We start from the raw sequence: 19,483 nt of genomic DNA on the forward strand, positions 1-19,483 counted from the left end.
AGCTCTGGGATGCCCTTCTCTGAGAAATACTTCCTTCCTGGGACCTTCCATTGTGGTGTTCCAATGGCCACAAATTTGCGAAAGGCCTCCGAGTCCACCAGTTTATATGGCAGTAGTTGGCGGGCTATGAGTTCTGACAAGCCAGCCGCCAACCGTTGGGCAAGAGGGTTATCCGGCGTCATCATTTTTTTACGCTCAAACATTAGGCCCACGGAAGCCTGCCTTTTTGCAGAAAAATGTGAGCTTGGCGTGATGGAAGGTGGAGTGGAGGACAATTGTGAGGAGAGAGGAGAAGGAGAAGTAGAAGACGAGGCTGGACGGTGAGAGCCTGCAGTGTGGCTTTGTGTGTTCCGTTGCTCCCACTGGGCTCGGTGATGGCTGCTCATGTGCCTTCTTAAGGCCGTCGTCCCTAGGTGAGTATTGGGCTTACCGCGACTAACGCGTTGACTGCAAAGATTGCAGATGGCAACGCTATTGTCAGCAGCGGACACGTTAAAAAAAGCCCACACTGCGGAGCCATGTGCCGGTGTCCTGGGAGCGCCAGATGTGACCGTACATGGTCGATGACTCGCTCCTGATACATTTGCAGTCTGCTTTGTCCCTGCTGTGCAATGTAAGTCATTGCTGCTTCTCCTCCCTATCTGCTGGTCCATATCTCCCTCTGAACTCCCCTCCTCTTCCTCTCTTGTGGGCACCCACGTGACATCACTAGACACGTCATCATCAACGTCACCTTCCCCACCGCTATAAGTAGAGTAGGCAGCAACACCGGGGACCAACCTCCTCCTTGGGCTGATCTGGGTACTGGCGTCAGACTGCTGAGTAGCGCTTGTTGCTACCTCCTCTTCCTGATCCAATACCAAGAGTGGCTGCGCATCAGAAATGTCCTCTTGATATGGATCGGAAAATAATTCCAGTGACTCAAGCGGAAGGTATGTGGTGGTGGTGGTGGTGGTCGTGTTGTTGGTGGTAGTGTCTTTGGGGGTGCACATAGCAGAGAGTGAAGAAGAGGGTGCAGATCGAGAGGATGAGGAGGGTGCAGAAGAGTAAGGCTGAGCGAGCCACTCAACCAAGTCTGGTGCATCCTTTAAAGTAATTGAACGCACCTTCTGCAACTTCCCACTTTGGCTCAAGCCTGTTGCTCCTGCCCTACCCCTACCACCCCTGCGGAAGGGCCTGCCTCTTCCTCTGCATGTCATTTTTTAAATGACCCTGTGACAAAACTCTTAGTCCCTATACCGCTGAAGGACTGCTGCAGTATAGGTGAGCGGTCAGCAGTGGTGCACGTCAACCCTATCTATTGTGGACCTATAGCGGTCCTTACAGAACAGCAGACTGTACCGCACTCAAGCCTATGTACCGTAGCACCCTATACCAAGTTACCAGTCCTTATAAGAACTTTTGTGGACCAAGCAGGTTGTGTATTAGTGTTTAGCAGACTGTACGTCAGTCCCTATACCGCTGAAGGACTGCTGCAGTATAGGGCAGCGGTCAGCAGTGGTGCACGTCAACCCTATCTATTGTGGACCTATAGCGGTCCTTACAGAACAGCAGACTGTACCGCACTCAAGCCTATGTACCGTAGCACCCTATACCAAGTTACCAGTCCTTATAAGAACTTTTGTGGACCAAGCAGGTTGTGTATTAGTGTTTAGCAGACTGTACGTCAGTCCCTATACCGCTGAAGGACTGCTGCAGTATAGGGCAGCGGTCAGCAGTGGTGCACGTCAACCCTATCTATTGTGGACCGATAGCGGTCCTTACAGAACAGCAGACTGTACCGCACTCAAGCCTATGTACCGTAGCACCCTATACCAAGTTACCAGTCCTTATAAGAACTTTTGTGGAACAAGCAGGTTGTGTGTTAGTGATTAGCAGACTGTACGTCAGTCCCTATACCAATGAAGGACTGCTGCAGTATAGGGCAGCGGTCAGCAGTAGTGCACGGCAACCCTATGTATTGTGGACCGATAGCGGTCCTTACAGAACAGCAGACTGTAACGCACTCAGGCCTATGTACCGTAGCACCCTATACCAAGTTACCAGTCCTTATAAGAACTTTTGTGGAACAAGCAGGTTGTGTGTTAGTGATTAGCAGACTGTACGTCAGTCCCTATACCAATGAAGGACTGCTGCAGTATAGGGCAGCGGTCAGCAGTAGTGCACGGCAACCCTATGTATTGTGGACCGATAGCGGTCCTTACAGAACAGCAGACTGTAACGCACTCAGGCCTATGTACCGTAGCACCCTATACCAAGTTACCAGTCCTTATAAGAACTTTTGTGGACCAAGCAGGTTGTGTGTTAGTGATTAGCAGACTGTACGTCAGTCCCTATACCAATGAAGGACTGCTGCAGTATAGGGCAGCGGTCAGCAGTAGTGCACGGCAACCCTATGTATTGTGGACCGATAGCGGTCCTTACAGAACAGCAGACTGTAACGCACTCAGGCCTATGTACCGTAGCACCCTATACCAAGTTACCAGTCCTTATAAGAACTTTTGTGGACCAAGCAGGTTGTGTGTTAGTGATTAGCAGACTGTACGTCAGTCCCTATACCAATGAAGGACTGCTGCAGTATAGGGCAGCGGTCAGCAGTAGTGCACGGCAACCCTATGTATTGTGGACCGATAGCGGTCCTTACAGAACAGCAGACTGTACTGCACTCAGGCCTATGTACCGTAGCACCCTATACCAAGTTACCAGTCCTTATAAAAACTTTTGTGGACCAAGCAGGTTGTGTGTTAGTGTTTAGCAGACTGTGCGTCAGTCCCTATACCGCTGAAGGACTGCTGCAGTATAGGGCAGCGGTCAGCAGTAGTGCACGGCAACCCTATGTATTGTGGACCGATAGCGGTCCTTACAGAACAGCAGACTGTAACGCACTCAGGCCTATGTACCGTAGCACCCTATACCAAGTTACCAGTCCTTATAAGAACTTTTGTGGACCAAGCAGGTTGTGTGTTAGTGATTAGCAGACTGTACGTCAGTCCCTATACCAATGAAGGACTGCTGCAGTATAGGGCAGCGGTCAGCAGTAGTGCACGGCAACCCTATGTATTGTGGACCGATAGCGGTCCTTACAGAACAGCAGACTGTAACGCACTCAGGCCTATGTACCGTAGCACCCTATACCAAGTTACCAGTCCTTATAAGAACTTTTGTGGACCAAGCAGGTTGTGTGTTAGTGATTAGCAGACTGTACGTCAGTCCCTATACCAATGAAGGACTGCTGCAGTATAGGGCAGCGGTCAGCAGTAGTGCACGGCAACCCTATGTATTGTGGACCGATAGCGGTCCTTACAGAACAGCAGACTGTACTGCACTCAGGCCTATGTACCGTAGCACCCTATACCAAGTTACCAGTCCTTATAAAAACTTTTGTGGACCAAGCAGGTTGTGTGTTAGTGTTTAGCAGACTGTGCGTCAGTCCCTATACCGCTGAAGGACTGCTGCAGTATAGGGCAGCGGTCAGCAGTAGTGCACGGCAACCCTATGTATTGTGGACCGATAGCGGTCCTTACAGAACAGCAGACTGTAACGCACTCAGGCCTATGTACCGTAGCACCCTATACCAAGTTACCAGTCCTTATAAGAACTTTTGTGGACCAAGCAGGTTGTGTGTTAGTGATTAGCAGACTGTACGTCAGTCCCTATACCAATGAAGGACTGCTGCAGTATAGGGCAGCGGTCAGCAGTAGTGCACGGCAACCCTATGTATTGTGGACCGATAGCGGTCCTTACAGAACAGCAGACTGTAACGCACTCAGGCCTATGTACCGTAGCACCCTATACCAAGTTACCAGTCCTTATAAGAACTTTTGTGGACCAAGCAGGTTGTGTGTTAGTGATTAGCAGACTGTACGTCAGTCCCTATACCAATGAAGGACTGCTGCAGTATAGGGCAGCGGTCAGCAGTAGTGCACGGCAACCCTATGTATTGTGGACCGATAGCGGTCCTTACAGAACAGCAGACTGTACTGCACTCAGGCCTATGTACCGTAGCACCCTATACCAAGTTACCAGTCCTTATAAAAACTTTTGTGGACCAAGCAGGTTGTGTGTTAGTGTTTAGCAGACTGTGCGTCAGTCCCTATACCGCTGAAGGACTGCTGCAGTATAGGGCAGCGGTCAGCAGTAGTGCACGGCAACCCTATGTATTGTGGACCGATAGCGGTCCTTACAGAACAGCAGACTGTAACGCACTCAGGCCTATGTACCGTAGCACCCTATACCAAGTTACCAGTCCTTATAAGAACTTTTGTGGACCAAGCAGGTTGTGTGTTAGTGATTAGCAGACTGTACGTCAGTCCCTATACCAATGAAGGACTGCTGCAGTATAGGGCAGCGTTCAGCAGTAGTGCACGGCAACCCTATGTATTGTGGACCGATAGCGGTCCTTACAGAACAGCAGACTGTAACGCACTCAGGCCTATGTACCGTAGCACCCTATACCAAGTTACCAGTCCTTATAAGAACTTTTGTGGACCAAGCAGGTTGTGTGTTAGTGATTAGCAGACTGTACGTCAGTCCCTATACCAATGAAGGACTGCTGCAGTATAGGGCAGCGGTCAGCAGTAGTGCACGGCAACCCTATGTATTGTGGACCGATAGCGGTCCTTACAGAACAGCAGACTGTAACGCACTCAGGCCTATGTACCGTAGCACCCTATACCAAGTTACCAGTCCTTATAAGAACTTTTGTGGACCAAGCAGGTTGTGTGTTAGTGATTAGCAGACTGTACGTCAGTCCCTATACCAATGAAGGACTGCTGCAGTATAGGGCAGCGGTCAGCAGTAGTGCACGGCAACCCTATGTATTGTGGACCGATAGCGGTCCTTACAGAACAGCAGACTGTACTGCACTCAGGCCTATGTACCGTAGCACCCTATACCAAGTTACCAGTCCTTATAAAAACTTTTGTGGACCAAGCAGGTTGTGTGTTAGTGTTTAGCAGACTGTGCGTCAGTCCCTATACCGCTGAAGGACTGCTGCAGTATAGGGCAGCGGTCAGCAGTAGTGCACGGCAACCCTATGTATTGTGGACCGATAGCGGTCCTTACAGAACAGCAGACTGTAACGCACTCAGGCCTATGTACCGTAGCACCCTATACCAAGTTACCAGTCCTTATAAGAACTTTTGTGGACCAAGCAGGTTGTGTGTTAGTGATTAGCAGACTGTACGTCAGTCCCTATACCAATGAAGGACTGCTGCAGTATAGGGCAGCGGTCAGCAGTAGTGCACGGCAACCCTATGTATTGTGGACCGATAGCGGTCCTTACAGAACAGCAGACTGTAACGCACTCAGGCCTATGTACCGTAGCACCCTATACCAAGTTACCAGTCCTTATAAGAACTTTTGTGGACCAAGCAGGTTGTGTGTTAGTGATTAGCAGACTGTACGTCAGTCCCTATACCAATGAAGGACTGCTGCAGTATAGGGCAGCGGTCAGCAGTAGTGCACGGCAACCCTATGTATTGTGGACCGATAGCGGTCCTTACAGAACAGCAGACTGTACTGCACTCAGGCCTATGTACCGTAGCACCCTATACCAAGTTACCAGTCCTTATAAAAACTTTTGTGGACCAAGCAGGTTGTGTGTTAGTGTTTAGCAGACTGTGCGTCAGTCCCTATACCGCTGAAGGACTGCTGCAGTATAGGGCAGCGGTCAGCAGTAGTGCACGGCAACCCTATGTATTGTGGACCGATAGCGGTCCTTACAGAACAGCAGACTGTAACGCACTCAGGCCTATGTACCGTAGCACCCTATACCAAGTTACCAGTCCTTATAAGAACTTTTGTGGACCAAGCAGGTTGTGTGTTAGTGATTAGCAGACTGTACGTCAGTCCCTATACCAATGAAGGACTGCTGCAGTATAGGGCAGCGGTCAGCAGTAGTGCACGGCAACCCTATGTATTGTGGACCGATAGCGGTCCTTACAGAACAGCAGACTGTACTGCACTCAGGCCTATGTACCGTAGCACCCTATACCAAGTTACCAGTCCTTATAAGAACTTTTGTGGACCAAGCAGGTTGTGTATTAGTGTTTAGCAGACTGTGCGTCAGTCCCTATACCGCTGAAGGACTGCTGCAGTATAGGGCAGCGGTCAGCAGTAGTGCACGGCAACCCTATGTATTGTGGACCGATAGCGGTCCTTACAGAACAGCAGACTGTACCGCACCCAAGCCTATGTACCGTAGCACCCTAGACAGACCAAGTTACCAGTCCTGATAAAGAGCTTTGTGGAACAAGTGAGTTGTGAATGATTAGCAGACTGCAGCAGAAGGGCAGCAGTCAAGTATAATATTCTTTCTATATTTGGAAGAAAGAATATTATACGTGTACAAGCCTATTACCGTACCACTGATACCAGTCCTGAAAAGAACCTTTGTGGAACTAATAGTAACAGCAAGTCTTTAAAATTATCCTCACTGCCTGACACACTGCTTCCTGCCTGTCCCTATACAAATTGGCAAAAAAGAGTAGGCTGGAACGATTAGCTGGAACAGCTCTTTTGTGGACCTGATAGTAACAGCTAATGATGATGATGATGATGATGATGAAGAAAGACTAATCTGGCTGAGCTGTCCCTAAAATAGCAGCATACAGCGCTCTGTCCCTTTATCTAAACTGACAAAAGAAACTCAGGCTGCTGACCTAACACCTATACCAGTCCTGAAAAGAACTTTTGTGTACCAAATAGCTAGCGTTTTCTCTGTCCCTACTCCACACAGGATCCTTTCCCTACAGTGACAGAAGAAAGAATGTAAAATGGCCACCGGATCGGGTGTATTTATAGGTTAGGGGGAATGTCCAAGTGTCCATGAGCTGTCATGTCTCAATTGGTTGTCCTGTAACACATGATAAACGTGTCACGAAAGGTTAAAGTTCTTGTATACATTAAACACGTAAGTCCGCCGGGGCGAACGACGGAAAAAGGCGTTCGAACCCGCGGACGGCGAAAGTCGGAAATTCGCCGCGAAACGACCGCCGGGCGAACCGTTCGGCCATCACTATGTATCAATAGATGCTGTGATAACAGCATAGAAGTAAGGTAGTATATGATATAAGTATGTATATGCATATACCAATCTGGTTCAATATTGGTATGGGCTTAGAATCTAGGGGACAATAGAGAAAAATAAATGAATAAATAAATAAAATGTGTAAATGAAAAATAAAATATATTATTATAGCAAAAAAAAAAAAAAATTGTGTTTTTTGCCAATTGTCGCTTTTCATTTGTATATAGCGCAAAAAAACAAAAACAAAAAAAAAACGCTGAGGTGATCAAATTGATCAAATACCACCAAAAGAAAGCTCTATTTGTAGGAAAAAAGCACATAAATTTTGTTTGGGTACAACATTGCATGACTGCGCAATTGTTAGTTAAAGCAAAGCAGTGCCTGAATATCAACCAAACCCCCCCCCCCCCCCCAAAAAAAGATACAAATATAAATTGAGGTGCAGCTCAGTGTGTAAAATAAGTAGTTGATCCCCAAGCAAGACATGACTTAGCTACAATGTCAGCCTGTACCTTTAACAGAGAAATAGCCCCAAAGTGATATGTTTCCACCTCCATGCTTGACTGTAGTGATGGTGTTCTTAGGGTCATAGTCAGCATTTCTCTTCCTCCAAACTTGCCAAGTCGAGTTAATGCCAAAGAGTTCCATTTTGGTCTCATCTGACCGTAGTACTTTCTCCCAATCCTTCTCTGAATCATTTAGATGTTCATTGGTATGACTATACATGTGCCTTCTTGAGGAGGGTAACTTGCTGTGTTTGGAGGAAGAAAAATGCTGACTATGACCCTAAGAACACTATCCCTACAGTCAAGCATGGAGGTGGAAACATTATGCTTTGGGGCTGTTTCTCTGCTAAGGGCACAGGTTGACTTTGCCACATTGAGGGGTCAATGGACGGGGCCATGTATTGAAAAATCTTGGATGTGAACCTTCTTCCCTCAGCCAGAACACTGAAGATGGGTTGTGGATGGGTCTTTCAGCATGACAATTATCTAAAACATACCACCAAGACAATAAAGGAATGGCTCAAGAAGAAGCACATTAAGGTCATGGAGTGGCCTGGCTTTTTTTACCTCTGGTTTCAACTGGTGATCTAGCCAGTATCACACCTCCCATATTAGAGTGCCCCCACTCTGGATGAATAAGTAACAGCAGCACCTTTGGACAACAGCATTGTCAGTGTGGCAGGTGGGGAGTGAGTATTATGCAAAATGGCAATCGTGACATTATGGGGGCAACACCGTCAGCACCAATTCAGCAAATCCACCCCAATCCTCAGCATTGATATCAGGAAAGCAATAGAGTTCCAATTTCCTTCTTTCAAAACACTGTTAATCAATGGATTTTAAATCCCCTTTCTCCAAGCAATGGTGGTCCTTGGGATTCAATGCCTCCCCTTCTCTGGCATTGATGGTCATTGGGTGTACAATCTTCTCTAGCATTGATGGTTAGTACTTAGTAGAATTATTATGTCTTCTCCCCCACATCTCATTACCAAATATTGGTGGCTGGTGGAGATTAAATCCCCCATTACCTGTCACGTACCTGGTGGAGATCGAGCTGTAGTGGGGGCTTCTCTTGCACCTCCTGTCCATCACCCCTGGTAGTAATGACAGGGAGTGTAGGACACAGAGTGGCACAAGGGCCAATGTGGCAGATGGCTCAGGCTGGGTCTTGGCAGGAACCAGGTGGCTGCTCCGTGTCACTGGATCAGCAGCTGGAAGCGTAGCTGGGACATAAGCCAGGGGGTCATCAAAAGCCAGACAGAGCAGGTACCAAGACGTGAGGCAGAGGCAGAGACGGGACACAGGCCAAGTTCGGTACAAAGTTGGACAATGAAGCACAGGACCACCAGGCAGAAGCGGAGTCAAGCACAAACCGGGGTCACAGGTAGGCAGGCAGAGGTCAAAGGGAAGGTTCAGGCAAGCCAAGTCGGGATACAGGAAACTGGTACAGATCGGGTAAACAGGCACTAGCTGAAAAGACCATTCAGCAAAGTGTGCATGTCACTGGCAGGTTTAAATAGGTGGACTGGGGCCAATGCACGCACCAATGCGTGCACGTGTGCGTGCACTGGCTCGCGCCCACGCGCACTCATACATGCGCCAGTACATTTATTTTCTTGTGCATCTCTTGGAATGTTCATGCCTGCACACCACTGCATGCTTGTTAACCGGGTTTCTCTTACATTGCCCCCCCCCCAATGGGCAACCTCCGGATGCCCATTCATAGCATCTTATCGGGGTAAGCCTGGAAGAAAGTCAGTATTAGTCTCTTGGCATGGAGAGTGGATTCTGGTTTCCTGGTTGTTCCCAATTGTCTCGGGTCCATAGCCCTTCCACTTAATCAAATACTGGATGGTTCCCCCCGTCTTCTGCAATCTACAATTGTCTCAACTTCATACTCTTCCTTGCCTTGATCAAAGTAGGTGCTGGTGGCCCCGATTTGCGATCAGGGGAAGGGTCTGGTCTAGCGACTTTTAGTAAGGACAGGTGAAAGACCGGATGGCTCGTATAAGTTGCACAAGCACAAGTTCTTAAGCTGCTGGATTGATTATAAGCCCATTATGCTTTACCTTTTTGCAGGGAAACAAAGAGGAAGTAAACCCATCAGGGTTTACTTCCTCTTTAAGCTGTACTTTGGAAAGAGATAAGATGTGCCGAAGGGTATTTTAGCACCTGATAAAAGTTCAATAGGGTAGTCATATGAGCAGTGAGGTAGCAGGATGTCTGCTTTCTGTTTATCAAAAACATCCAGGAATTTGTGGTAGACTGCAGGTATGAGCTGTGACACGGAAGGGTCAGGATGTACACCCAGTACATGAGATGTAGGTCTCATAGAAATGGGGTGCAGGCAGGATTGCAGGCAGTAGGTGGTAGGTGGATGAGAAAGTCACTTGTGGGCGGCACAGTGGTGTAGTGGTTAGCACTCTCACCTAGCAGTAAAAAGGGTCGCTGGTTCAAATCCCAACCACGACACTACCTGCCTGGAGTTTGCATGTTCTCCCTGTGCCTGCGTGGGTTTCCTCCAGGTACTCCGGTTTCTTCCCACACTCCAAAGACATGCAGGTAGGTTAATTGGCTTCTGTCCAAAAATTGGCCCTAGTATATGAATGGGGACTTTGGACTGTGGGCTCCTTGAGGGTAGGGACCAATATGAGTGTGCAATGTACAGGGATAGGGGTAGACACTCACTCAGGTTGAACTGGATGGACTGATGTCTTTATTCAACCTTACTAACTATGAAACTATGAAACTATGAAACTTGTGTTGCCCAGTTTATCTGCAGATTTTGGGCATGGAAACATTGTATGCCCAAGATGATGGGGAACAGAATAATGTCCAAGCATAGAAATTCCTGATGACCACCGTCAGATATAGCCAACAACGGGTGAGTCTCATGCGTAATAGGCACAGACCTGAGATGGGATTCATCGGCTAGATGGATGGCTAACTGGTGTGCCTTTGCTTGCAAAGGAATTTGGTGGAGTAGGGCAAAGCTCTATCCATGAAGCATCTGCAAGCATTGGAGTCCACTATGGCAGGTACTTGGATGTTCCCTCTGGGGAACTGAAGTGAAAGGGGCAGGGTAATATGAGTAGATCCCTTTCCCACTGAGCATTTAGCAAGATACATGGGAAGGGGTGGACTTGGTCTTTGTGGGCCGCAACGGACAGTTCTGGAGATAATGCCCCGCCACTCCACAGAATAGACATAAGTCCTTTTGCCATCTTCGCAGCTTTTCTTCACTAGAAAGTGCAGAGCAAAAAATTCCCAGCTGCATGGGCCTTGCCTGCATATCTATTGAAACAGAGGTTATGCCAGCCCTTTCTGTTCTCCTTTATCTAAACCTGCGATCAAGCTGGATAGCAAGAATAATGAGGTTGTCAAGAGAGCTGGGGACCCAGACTCAAGCAAGTTTATCTTTAAGACCCTCAGACAAGCCCAGGCAGAACTGATGCCACAAGGCTGCTTTGTTCCAACCTGTATCAGAGTCCCACAGGTGGAATTCTGCAGTATAGTCCTCAGCGGGTCGATGTCCCTGTCGAGGGCTGGGGATCATCATTGCTTCAAAGAAGGAGGTAAGGGAGTCCAGGATCATACTTTTCTGTTCCAGGAGCTGATGAGTCCATTAATGCAATGCAGGGATATGGCAAACCCAATAGTCTCTAGTGAGAAGGTTCTTGGCTACAGGGAGAAATAAAGTTCACAAGAGTTTTTAAAGGCATGGAACTTGTGTTGATCGCCTGAAAACCACTCTGGTGCAGGAACTCAGGGTTCTGGTGGTGGCATAGCTCCTTAAATGCAGAAATCGTCTGTCCGGACATGGAGCAGCCAGGTGCATTAGCAGGTATGGGAGTCACAGAGTTGGAGGCCATGGATTGGATGCAATCTTTCAGTTGCAGATAGCTTTCCTGCAGGGTGCTGACTGCTCGGGTCAGAGAGGCAAGTTACTGGCATAGAGACTCCAGAGGCAAAGCCCCTCTCTCAATCTATGACACTTGGCTGAGTGGTACTGTCACGTACCTGGTGGAGATCGAGCTGTAGAGGAGGATTCTCTTACCCCTGGTAGTGATGACATTGAGTGGAGGACACAGAGTGGCACAAGGGCTGATGTGGCAGATGGCTCGGGCTGGGTCTTGGCAGAAACCAAGGGGCCGGAACTGAGAACAGGAGCTCCATTTCGTTGGATCAGCAGCTGGGGTAATCTAGGCAAGAGTTCAAACTGCAGTTCAGTACTACATCTGTTTCTAGAGGTCATATAAGCCACAATTTCAAGGAAAAAAGGCTTTTCACTTGCATACCTCCCGACATTTTGAGATGGGAATGAGGGACACCTACTACCAAACGTATGTAGGCATAGGATACTCCCCCTGCCATACCTCCTCAAAGGAGAATTAACCCAAAAAAGAAAAGTTAATTAAATCCACAACTTTACCACTACTATTCCTTTATATTGGCTTTTAAAATGTACAAATGCAGCAATTTAGAATTTGGATGAAATCTTTAGCACTGAGAAACATTGTTTGAAAGATAAAAAGTGAATTTTATATACAACTATAGAGATCAGACCAAAGAGGGACAAATGAGGAGGAATGAGGGACAGAGGGGCATTGCTCCAAATCAGGGACAGTCCTTTGAAATCAGGGACAGTTGGGAGCTATGCACTTGTGCAGATTTAACTGTAGGATCTATACATTGCTAAAAAGGAATCTAATAATATTAAGGTTAAAGGGAATGTATAGTATATTTTCAGTAAGTTATATTTTACATGAAACATTATTTTGTAGTATTATAATACCGTAGCGTGTTTTTAGTTAGTTAACCTAATGCACACACGATTGGATTTTCCTATAACAAAACTGTGGATTTTTTGTGGGCTCAAACTTATCTTGCATACACACGGTCACACAAATGTTGGCCCGAAAATTCCGAACGTGAGAAGGCGGTGGTGTACAAGACGTACGACGAGCCAAGAAAAAGGAAGTTCAATAGCCAGTGCGGCCCCTTCTGCTTGATTCCGAGCATGCGTGAACTTTTGTGTGACGGACTTGTCTACACACGATCGGAAATTCCCAAAACAAACTTTTGTTGGCGGAAAACTTGAGAACCTGCTAGCCAACATTTGTTGGCATAAAGTCCAACAACAAATGTTCGATGGAGCATACACACAGCCGGACTTTCCGACAAGCTCACATCCAACATTTGTTGTCGGAAAATCCGATTGTGTGTACGGGGCATATGCTCTGAACAAATCTAGATCAGCTAAACCAGGATTTTGTCTTAGGCCGCGTACACACGCGCGGACTGTTCGCCCAACCTTGTTCGTCAAACAGTTTCGGCAAACAGTCCGCTCAAAATTTGCATGAGCGGACTTGCCCACACACGAGCGGACTGTTTCAGCGAACTGTTTGCCAAACAGTCCGCTCAACTTTTGAAATGAACGGACTCGCCCACGTAAGGCGGAGGCAAATCCGCCCATTTCAAACGCGTGTACAGGTAGGCGGGGCCCGCGAAGGAGACGTCGCGGGCTCCGCCGCCTGGAATGGGCTTAAAGGGGAACCCCAACGCCGAAAAAAAACGGCGTGGGGGTTCCCCCCAAAGTCCACAACAGACCCTTGTCCGAGCACGCTACCCGGCCGGCCAGGAAAGGGGGGCGAGCGAGCGCGCCCCCCCTCCTGAGCCGTACCAGGCCGCGTGCCCTCAACATGGGGGGGTGCCTTGGGGAAGGGGGGGCCGCGCGGCCCCCCCACCCCAAAGCACCTTGTCCCCATGTTGATGAGGACAAGGGCCTCTTCCCGACAACCCTGGCCGTTGGTTGTCGGGGTCTGCGGGCGGGAGGCTTATCGGAATCCGGGAGCCCCCTTTAAGAAGGGGGCCCCCGGATACCGGCCCCCCACCCTATGTGAATGAGTATGGGGTACAATGTACCCCTACCCATTCACCTGTGAAATAAAGTACAAAAAAAACACAACACAGGGAAAAAATATTTTATTGCACAGCTCCGGGGGTCTTCCGTCTTCGGGGGTCTTCTCGCCGGACTCCTCCGCTATCTTCGTGTAGCTCTTTTGCTAGCGGAGGAGTCCGGCTTTCTTCCTCCCCGCCGCCGGCCTCTTCTCCCGACTTCGGGGGTCTTGTCCCCCTCTTCGGTTCTTCTGCCGGGCCACCGCGCCTTCTTGTAGCTCTTTTGCAGGCGGTGGCCCGGTCTTCTGTCGCCGCTGCCTTCCGTTCTTCTGTCGCCGCCTTCGGTTCTTCTGCCGGGCCACCGCGCCTTCTTGTAGCTCTTTTACAGGCGGTGGCCCGGTCTTCTGTCGCCGCTGACTTCCGTTCTTGTTGTTCTTCTTGTTCTTCTTGTTCTTCTCCAGGAGATGTTGACACGTCGCTCTCTCCGGCCGGAATGCCAGAGCCGCGCTGTGCGGTCACTTATATAGTGACAATGGGGCGGGGTCACATGGTATATGTCACATGGGTTGGTCACATGGGTTGATGTCACATGGTGACCCCGCCCCCTTACGATGTCATAGTCCCCATGTGACATCAACCCATGTGACCAACCCATGTGACATATACCATGTGACCCCGCCCCATTGTCACTATATAAGTGACCGCACAGCGCGGCTCTGGCATTCCGGCCGGAGAGAGCGACGTGTCAACATCTCCTGGAGAAGAACAAGAAGAACAAGAAGAAGAACAAGAACGGAAGTCGGCGGCGACAGCGGCGACAGAAGACCGGGCCACCGCCTGTAAAAGAGCTACAAGAAGGCGCGGTGGCCCGGCAGAAGAACCGAAGGCGGCGACAGAAGAACGGAAGGCAGCGGCGACAGAAGACCGGGCCACCGCCTGCAAAAGAGCTACAAGAAGGCGCGGTGGCCCGGCAGAAGAACCGAAGAGGGGGAAAAGACCCCCGAAGTCGGGAGAAGAGGCCGGCGGCGGGGAGGAAGAAAGCCGGACTCCTCCGCTAGCAAAAGAGCTACACGAAGATAGCGGAGGAGTCCGGCGAGAAGACCCCCGAAGACGGAAGACCCCCGGAGCTGTGCAATAAAATATTTTTTCCCTGTGTTGTGTTTTTTTTGTACTTTATTTCACAGGTGAATGGGTAGGGGTACATTGTACCCCATACTCATTCACATAGGGTGGGGGGCCGGTATCCGGGGGCCCCCTTCTTAAAGGGGGCTCCCGGATTCCGATAAGCCCCCCGCCCGCAGACCCAGACAACCAACGGCCAGGGTTGTCGGGAAGAGGCCCTTGTCCTCATCAACATGGGGACAAGGTGCTTTGGGGTGGGGGGGGCCGCGCGGCCCCCCCTTCCCCAAGGCACCCCCCCATGTTGAGGGCACGCGGCCTGGTACGGCTCAGGAGGGGGGGCGCGCTCGCTCGCCCCCCTTTCCTGGCCGGCCGGGTAGCGTGCTCGGACAAGGGTCTGTTGTGGACTTTGGGGGGAACCCCCACGCCGATTTTTTTCGGCGTTGGGGTTCCCCTTTAAGCCCATTCCAGGCGGCGGAGCCCGCGACGTCTCCGTCGCGGGCCCCGCCTACCTTCACACGCGCTCGAAATGAGCAGACTCCTCCGAGCGGGAACAGTTTGCTCATTTCGAAAGTAGCCTACACACGGGCGGACTGTTCGCTCAAACACAGTTTCAGCGGACAGTTTTTCGGAATTTTTGAAAGACTTTGTCCGTCCAACTGTCCGCTGAAACTGTCCGCTGAAGCCCACACACGAGCGGACTGTCCGCCCAAACACTGTTCAGCAGACAAGGTTGGGCGAACAGTCCGCCCGTGTGTACGCGGCCTTACATGGAAAATCATCTACAAAGCCTGTTTCTGACTCCACCTTGCCAGGGGCAGCAGAAACAAACTTATTATTTGGGTATGGAAAAAAAAACACAACTGCAGTAAAGTCCATATGGCCTAATCTCTTCAACTAACAAGTCTCCAGGAAAGACCTAGAGAAGAAAACCTATACACCTTGTCTGTCAATAAAAAATAAACATGTGCTACAATTTACACAATTATAAAGTTAAACTTTTTATATGCATGCTTGAGCAATAAGATAAACTATATTTCAATTTGTTAAAGCGTATATAAACCCTAACAATGGACATTCCATTCCATTTGTCCATTTGGGCCTGTTGAAGTTGCCATTTACCACTTCAGCCCCGGACCATTTGGCTGGCCAAAGACCAGAGCACTTTTTGGGATCCGGCACTTCGTTGATTTAACTGACAATTGCGCAGTCGTGTGACGTGGCTCCCAAACAAAATTGACGTCCTTTTTTTCCCACAAATAGAGCTTTCTTTTGGTGGTATTTGATCACCTCTGCGTTTTTTATTTTTTGCGCTATAAACAAAAATAAAATGACAATTTTGAAAAAAAATATATAAAAAAAATGTCTTTCCTCATTTTAGGCCGATACGTAGTTTTCTACATATTTTTGGTAAAAAAAATGCGCGTTTATTGCTTCATTTGCACATAAGTTATAGCGTCTACAAAATAGGAGGATAGTTTTATGGCATTTTTATTAATATTTTTTTTTTACTAGTAATGGCGGTGATCTGTGCTTTTTTATCATGACTGCGACATTATGGCGGACACATCAGATAATTTTGACACATTTTTGGGACATTGTCATTTTTACAGCGATCAGTGCTTTAAAATTGCTGTAAAAATGACACTGGCAGTGAAAGGATTAACCACTATCTGGCTAGGAAGGGGCTAAGTGTGTCCTAGGGAGTGATTCTAACTGTTAGGGGGAGGGGCTAAAAGTGACATGCCACTGATCACCACTCCCGATCACAGGGAGCTATTATCAGTGTCCTGTCACTAGGCAGAACGGGGAGATGCTTGTTTACATTAGCATCTCCCCGTTCTTCCTCTCCATGAGGCATATCCCCGTGGACATCAAGTCCACAGGACCCGCGATCCGACTCATGGAGCTCCTGGCAGGAAAATTCAAAGGGATGTACAGGTACACCCATTTACCCAGCCGTGCCATCCTGCTGTCTAGGAATGAGTTTCGACTCGAACATTGCCTGTTCGCCTGTTCGGCGAACAGTGAACAATTTGGGGTGTTTGTGGCAAATTCGAAAAGCCGCGGAACACCCTGTATAAGTCAATGGGAGAAATCTAAAGTGCTAATTTTAAAGGCTAATATGCAAGTTGTTGTCCTAAAAAGTGTTTGGGGACCTGGGTCCCCAAAAGCAGCCGTTTTTTCAGGAGCAGTGATTTTAAAAAGGCTTAAAGTGAAACAATAAAAGTGTAATATTCCTTTCAATTTCGTACCTGGGAGGTGTCTATAGTATGCATGTGAAGGGGCGCATGTTTAGAACCGTCCCTGCACAAAGTGTAATTTCTGCAGGAAAAAAAGTCATTTAAAATCACTCGCTATAATGAATTGTCGGCTCCCCGTAATACAGAGAACAGTCATTGAAAGTCCTTGATAAAAAAAAAAGTGTGGGGTTCCCCCAAATTCAATTACGAGGCCCTTCAGGTCTGGTATGGATATTAAGGGGAACCCTGCGTCAAATAAAAAAAAAAAATCATGTGGAGTTCCCCCTAAATATCCATACCAACCTGGCAGGCCGCAGGAAAAGAGAGCCACAGAGAACCATACCAGGCCACATGCCCTCAACATTAGGAGGATGCATTGGGGGTCTGTGACCCCTCAAAGCACCTTGTCCCCATGTTGATGAGGACAAGGGCCTCATCCCCACAACCCTGGCCGGTGGTTGTGGGGGTCTGCAGGCGGGGGGCTTATCAGAATCTGGAAGGTGACCCCCCAAATCCCGTCCCCCCGTTTGAAATGGTAAGGGGGTACTTTTTGTACCCCTACCATTTCACAAAGAAAGTGTAAAAGAATGTACAAGAGTGTAAAAGTGATCTCACCCTCCAGCGCAGCGCAGTCCATCCATCCTCTGTCTCCACTGGCGGAGACACGGCGGGGATCCCAGCAGCCTGACATTTCTTATATGAGGAGGGCGGGGCCACCCATCACCTATTTTTTTCTTAATAAATGACTTTTTCAACGGTGTGTGTGTCTTTTTTAACATTCTTTTACACTTTCTTTGTGAAATGGTAGGGGTACTTTTGTACCCCCTTACCATTTCAAATGGGGGGGACGGGATTTGGGGGGTCACCTTCCAGATTCTGATAAGCCCCCCGCCCGCAGACCCCCACAACCACCGGCCAGGGTTGTGGGGATGAGGCCCTTGTAATCATCAACATGGGGACAAGGTGCTTCGAGGGGGTCACAGACCCCCAAAGCATCCTCCCAATGTTGTGGGCATGTGGCCTGGTACGGTTCAGGAGGGGACGCTCTCTCGTCCCCCCCCTCTTTTCCTGCGGCCTTCCAGGTTGCGCGCTCGGATAAAGGGTCTGGAATGGATTTTTAGGGGAAACTCCATGCCATTTTTTTTTTACATTTGGCGTGGAGTTCCCCTTAAAATCCATACCAGACCTGAAGGGCCTGGTAATTGAATTTGGGGGAACCCCACGCTTTTAAAAAAATTTATTTTTTATTTTTTTACCAATGACTTTCAATGACTGTTCTCTGTATTACGGGGAGCCGACAATTCATTATAGTCCCAGTGATTTTAAATGACTATTTTTCCTGCAGAAATTACACTTTGTGCAGGGACAGTTCTAAGCATGGGAAACATGCGCCCCTTTACAGGCATACTATAGACACCCCCCAGGTACGAAATTTAAAGGAATATTACACTTTTTTTTTTTAAACAATTTTATTTCGTTTATCGTAAAGCCAATACATAGAAATTCTTACATCTATTCACATAAGATTAGATAATTAAAATGCGGACGCAGCCGCAAACACATCCAAAGTAAAATAGCAATCAAATGGTACAGTAAACATAGTAAAATTAACCAGTACTTTGACTCCTTCTTATCTTTCAACAAATGATCGCTCATAAATTTGTAGAAAGTCGATGGGAATCTCTAGCTCTCTATTGGGCAGATATATATCTAGTATTCGAACCCATATTTGCCTAAGAAATTTTGAGTTTCGTTCAAATTTGGGCCAAATAAATCAAACAGTGAATTTGAGGGGAGAGGGGGTGTGGAATATTACACTTTTATTGTTTCACTTTAATCATTATTAAAATCACTGCTCCCGAAAAAACCGGGGGGTGTTCGGCTCATCCTTACTGCCGACGTATATGTACATGTGGCGGTCGGCAAGTGTTTAAAAGTGTTTTATTATACAGTATCTGTTTGAGGTAAATTTTAATACTGATTAAACAGATTAAAAAAAAGAAACACTTTATATGACAGTTTTATCAGAACAAAATAGACCAGCGATTCTCCAACTGTGTGCCGTGTGAGATCTGCAGGTTTACCGTGGGAGTTTTGAAAAATATTTAAAATTGCTAGCGTTTTGAAACCTTGAAAATATTGAAAAATGTACTTGTAAATCAATGTCGCAGAAGTTAAAAAAAGTAACATATATTAAAACGTAATCTCTGTCGGCCTGTCATTCCTTGGTTCCTTTTGTAATGACTTGTGCGAGATCTCGGGGGAACTCGATCGCTCTAATTACATTATAATAATAGAGACCGTTCCATTCCAACTTTGGTGCTTATAAATAAAGTTAGTTCATTGTTTAGCAATGGAGAAATACTTAATCAAGTCCGGAACTCTGAAAGAGAAACTGTTAAATGAAAAGCAAGGAAGCAAGCAAAAATCCAAAGAAGATGGCAATCGCTTCAGTCTGATTTGTTCTCAAAACAGGCACATCCTTCATGTTAAAATTAAATAAATATGTAAAAATAAATAAGTTCTTCACCACAATATCCATGCACTTTCCTAACACACCTGGGTGAACTGCGAGCGCCAAGCATTGTAAGCAAAAGTAAGGGCCCCAACACATAAAGAAGTTTATTTAAAATGTATTCAAAAATAAAAAATTTAAAAAATCCCATGTACATAAAGAATTCACATCC

This window comes from Lithobates pipiens, unplaced genomic scaffold (assembly GCF_037356315.1).
Source record: "Lithobates pipiens isolate NorthernLeopardFrog02 unplaced genomic scaffold, aLitPip1_a1.2 Scaffold_27, whole genome shotgun sequence".
NCBI classification, from domain to species: domain Eukaryota; kingdom Metazoa; phylum Chordata; class Amphibia; order Anura; family Ranidae; genus Lithobates; species Lithobates pipiens.